The sequence below is a fragment of the Capsicum annuum genome, chromosome 8, assembly GCF_002878395.1.
Source record: "Capsicum annuum cultivar UCD-10X-F1 chromosome 8, UCD10Xv1.1, whole genome shotgun sequence".
Classification (NCBI taxonomy): Eukaryota; Viridiplantae; Streptophyta; class Magnoliopsida; order Solanales; family Solanaceae; genus Capsicum; species Capsicum annuum.
This window is the reverse complement of record NC_061118.1, coordinates 151095561-151100717: the sequence shown is the minus strand read 5'-3', so window position 1 is coordinate 151100717 and position 5157 is coordinate 151095561. Positions and strand designations below refer to the sequence as shown.

The 5157-nt window shown below is 38.5% G+C and overlaps 1 protein-coding gene across 1 annotated transcript in view; it reads left to right on the top strand.

The window, feature by feature from the left end:
* Nucleotides 1-4498: 4498 nt before the first annotated feature.
* The window catches only part of LOC107839495 (kinesin-like protein KIN-14U), a gene marked incomplete in the record, with an annotated part of 7253 nt that continues 6594 nt past the window's right edge, over nt 4499-5157 (top strand). Inside the window, 1 exon segment of the mRNA XM_047394606.1 lies at nt 4499-5157.

The window sequence follows — 5157 nt, the reverse complement described above, 5'->3', positions numbered from 1 at the left end:
TTCTGACAAGGATGCATGAGTCAGATTCTCTTGAAGAGGGAAGTTGATGACTTGGAACAGCGTTGCCATCCATACTGATGGTCTGTAGCTTGTTAGACCCTGATTAAGGCATTCCATTGCTAGTTGAGCAAGGTAGCTCAGGTCTTGTATAAGGATAATGATTGACCTCCCTTCCAGTTCTAAGTGTAGTGAAACCATTTAGTTTGTCAAGCATATCTCTAACCAAGAGGCTAGTTGGTTGGTTGGATGAAGTGACTTTGTGATCAAAGTGATCATGTTGGACAGGGGGGTGGAGCTCATTATTTTGGAAGGAAACAACCGTCTGAATAAGAGAGAATTGTAAGGTTAGAATGGATTTAATTAGGGAGGGCAGAAAGGTTTCTCCCTTGGAAGACTAATGGGCATTTAATGCTTTATTTGATGGAGTGGCTATTTCCATCATGTCATCAGGGGAAGTGGAGAAGTCTTCCACCGTCATGCGGAAGGGATTAGCTCCAGACACTTGAGTGTCTTTAGTGAGCTGGCTAGAGTGGGTCCCATGTAGGGAAAACTCTTTTTGGTCCATTTTAGAATCGAGAATAGTAGATATAAGAATAATATTAGGAGCAGAGTTGAACTTAGAGGCCTCATTGGATTCAAAATCTATTGTTAAAGGGCCCATATGGGTTGGTCCTTGGGGGGCATCCACAAGAGATCCAGAAATGGATGAAACTTGCCCATTTAGATTCTGAGGAGAGTTAAAAGGTGGCCAAGCTAAAAGTTGGAATCGGGTATAGGGGAGGCCTCGCAATGTTGGGCCTTCCTAACTTTGGCCTTTGAGGCGACATAGTTACCAGAGTTTCGTTGCGGCCCAGCCATGGGTCCAAGAATGATGGATCACCGTAGGTTTCTTTGGTGTCGCCACCATTGGACCTAATGACTATGAGAAGGGGGTTAGGGGACTTACCTGGGGCTCATGCATCTTTGGTATTCTTCATGCCGCTCGTAGATTCCCTGGCACTTAATTTCTTATTGTTTTTTCTTCTGGCAAATGAGATTTTCTGCCAATCGTCGTTGGGATCCAGCTTCTCCTTCAATGGAGCTTCCTTATCGGGTATGGACAAGGTACTAGAGTTTGCTGTCCTTGCCTGGGATTGACACAAAGTAGCTGTGTGGCCTATATGGCAACATATCTTGCAGTAGGAAGCCTTCCCCTTCGTAGATCAACTATTGCTGATGTCTGTTTATGTTTAAAAAGGACTGAACTGTAACATCCTGAGTTTGCACCCCGGATGCCATACGGTGCTCACGACCCCAAAGGACCATAAGCTAACCCATGACTGGTACCTGCTGTAAGAACTAAATAATAATACTGAAATAATGCGGAAATTAGGCTGAAATACCATAAGGTTCATAATCTGAAAACAAATACTGAATACTAATAAATAGATACTGAAAATTGAACATTTGTCTAAAATAATCTATCCTAAAATCCTCTAACTGTCTGAACATGGAGTTGATGGGACAAACCCCCAACTAACTTCGACTACTGAAATACTGAAGTTTCTGAAAATACTGAAATAAAAGCATAGCCGTGATAGATGAGGACTCACTACTAAAACTACTGCTGCTATCCGAATCTGTCTAAGCGCAATCAGAAACCTGAGCGTCCAGACCTATGATATGAGACATCATAGCGCAAAGAGAAAGTATGCGTCAGTACGTGGAATGTACTGGTATGCTAGGTGAGGTAAGACTGAATGCAATGGTTCATATACATGAACAATAACTGACTGAATGATATGAAGTGACTGAATGAGAGCACATGGAGTACTGAAACTATTGTAAATATTGTGTATGTAATGCTGCACATATAAGTATATACTGTATCTGAGATTATTACTGGAACTGAGTCTGAGTTACTGATATTTGAGATTACAGATAACTCTATTACCGATAAATGAGTGATTGTTTCTGACAGTCTTGATTCTGCAGAACTGAACTGAGTTCTATACTGAGCTGGGTGACTGTGTCTAACAGTCCTGATTCTGTAGAATTGAACTGAGTTTTATACTAAATCTGAAACTTAAACTGTGGAAAGTAATCATCTAACTGACATGCCCCTCTCTGAATGGATTGGGGTCCAACTTGTAACCCAGTTGGAAGAGTGTCAGTATCGTGCCACGGGTAAAGACAAACTGAAGAGGCACCCTCATTTGGTAGGTGCCCTGAATGAGAATGGTGGTACCCTCAACTGACAGGTAAAGCACCTTATCAACCCTTAACTGGCAGGTTGATATCTCAACCTATGCTGGCTACGTAATTCTGGAATGCAAGGACTGCTACTAGGGATCACACCCTCTATTGGCAGGTGAGCCCTCATCCTTGGGTTCACTTGGTGATGAATCCTACTCCCAACTGAATAGACACTGAACTGATCACTAAACTATATTAAGCTGGACTGAACTGTTACTGATCGTGTTAACTGACTGAACTAGACTGAGTTCACTAAGTTCTGTAACTGACTAAGTACTACTGTTAGTGACATTACTAAGACTATTCTGTAACTACTGTAGCTCTAGGTAAACATCTAGATTTTCGGGTTTTGAATACCCCCAGGACTCGAAAGCATAGAAATTAAAGCATGACATGATCTTGAAAGCATAACAATAAATACGTGTTAACAATACATTCACCTAGGTATTTTGTCAAACACTTGAGATACATGAACTTGTACATGGATGAGACCACATGATGACATGTCATGATTTCACTATTCAATTCACATAGGCATTCTATTAAACATTTGGGGAGCATGGTTATTTTACATGAGGATAGTCAACACATGAACATCATGGATACAATAATCAATTGTAATTTCAAGGGTTTAACATGCAAATCATATAATTCACCACACATGCTAATTTAATTTCATGAAACTTGTAGTAAATCATGGATTGAAACCCAAATAATATCATGAACATGAATACAACCAAATTTAACATGAAATTCGTGAAAACAATCAACTTGTAGTTTTAAAAGAGGTTCTTGAACTCCAAAGGTGAAAGGAAACCCTTAGATGAACACCTAACATACCTTGGTAATCAAATTCGTGAAGATTGATGGTGTGTTTCTGAAGCTTGAACTTGAAATTGAATGCATTAGGGTTTGTTCTTGAGAGGATTTGTGACTAATGAGTGAATTTTGCTTTCAGAAAGGCTTAATCTTGTGTTTTGGGCTGAATAAAAGTGAAAAAATAACCTAAATAGCCCTCTGGATGCGGACACTTAATTACTGAAAATGTGCCCAGCGACGCGCAGACCGACGTGCCGCGTTGATGGTATCGACACGATGACTAACGCGTTGCGTCGAGTTCGCGTTGTTTCACTGAAATTTGCACTAAAAGATGGGGAAAACATATGTCGACGCGACGCATTGAGATCACGTCGACCCATTGTTTTGGTCACCCAAATATGATTCAAACGAGGTATGAAAAATTTGAAACTCACCCGAAGTGACCTATTGACACACCTGATCATGATTCAATTCAAGGATCGACATTTTAAGGTCATAAGGGTCGTAAAATAAGATCGCCAAGTTATGAAGGCTAAAGAAATTTTTAAGTCTGGGACCTCTTTTCATGCTCTAAAGGACTGAGTTAAGCTAGGATTTTGCGGGATCTTATATGGACCGACACCCCGAATGGTATTTGTAGGCAGATACATGCATACCGACCCCTTAATGTCGCCGAAGTGCATGCATCCACTTTTAAAAGCTTGCCTAAGGATTTGCCAATCCGCTCTAGAATGGTATCGTCGTAGAAATCGATTGGCAGTTAGAAGAGGCTCACCCAGATGTCGGTGGAGAGGATTTTGGCCTTGGAAGGGACGAAATTTGGTTCCTAATTCCTAATTGAGATGAAGCTACCGGCGATGAACCAGGGGCCATCTTGGAGCACCTTCTCTTTGCTTTCCAATTTTCGAAACTTCACCGTATAGAAATCGTAGCCCAGATCGATTAGAACTAATGGCTTGATAGGCTTCCAGGCTGCTTTAAGCTTGGTCTTTTAAGTATTGATGGGTGAATTTTTTGGTGAGGGGCTTGATGATGACAGAGTAATGTCAAGGGGCGTACAACCTTCTTAAAATAGTCTTACAGAATTCATTTTATTTGGATCTTTTATTACCTCTTTTGATAGTATTAAATAATAATAAAATTAATTTAATAAAATATATGTGTAGAATATACGGAATGTGTTATTATGTAAAATATATTTTTAATTAAATTTTTCTTAAAAAGAGTTTAAGATCCACATAATATGAAAGGGATAGAACATTTTTGTTTTCCTAATTTTAAGGAAGTGGGATTCTAATATTTGTATGTGGAAAACCCTTCACGTCTTCACCATCACTTTGGTTTGGTTTTTTGTCAAACTTCAATAATTCATAGTTAGGATAATGTCTAATACTAACTTTTTTCAATATAAAAAAAGAGTATTAAAAGGAATAAAAACTCAATCTTTACAATTTTTTCCAATGCACTTTTAAATGTTCCCTCCGCTCCTCACGTTCCTCTTCTCTAATCCACTTTTTTCTTCTGCACCTTTTCTTTTTCCAAATGCTTCTTCATTTTTTAGTCAAATTAACTGCCCAACTGTCTCAAAACCTTTTCATCTCGTGGAGTGATCAATCATTGAATAATTGAAAAAAGAAGAAGAGAAAAATAAGTTCAAAAAAAAAAAAGGAAAGAAAATTGATAATAATAATCCATAGATCAAGATAAAATGTTCTTTTAATAAAGTATTCAAAAAAATTTACTTAATTTTTTTCTCTTCATGATGTTTTGATGCCATGAGAAGTCACATAATTATGTCAAGCTTTTAACTCCTGGGATGTCTGGAAAAAACCAGTCCCATTTTCTTGTCTTCTTCCTGCATTTATTCTTTGGATTCCTTTTTTTTTTGGTTATGTAACAGAGTTAGCTTCAATCTTACTTCTTTATATATTTTACTATAAATAGGATCTGAACCATTATTTATATTTTATTGGTAAAGGGGTTCTTTGGTTGGTTGATCTGGCAGCATTTTCTTTGTGGGTCAGCTCAGTTTCTGCTGTAGTGTCATTTGAGCAAGAATCCATATTGTGTTGAAGAATTTTTGACTATCTGGGGTTCTTTTGA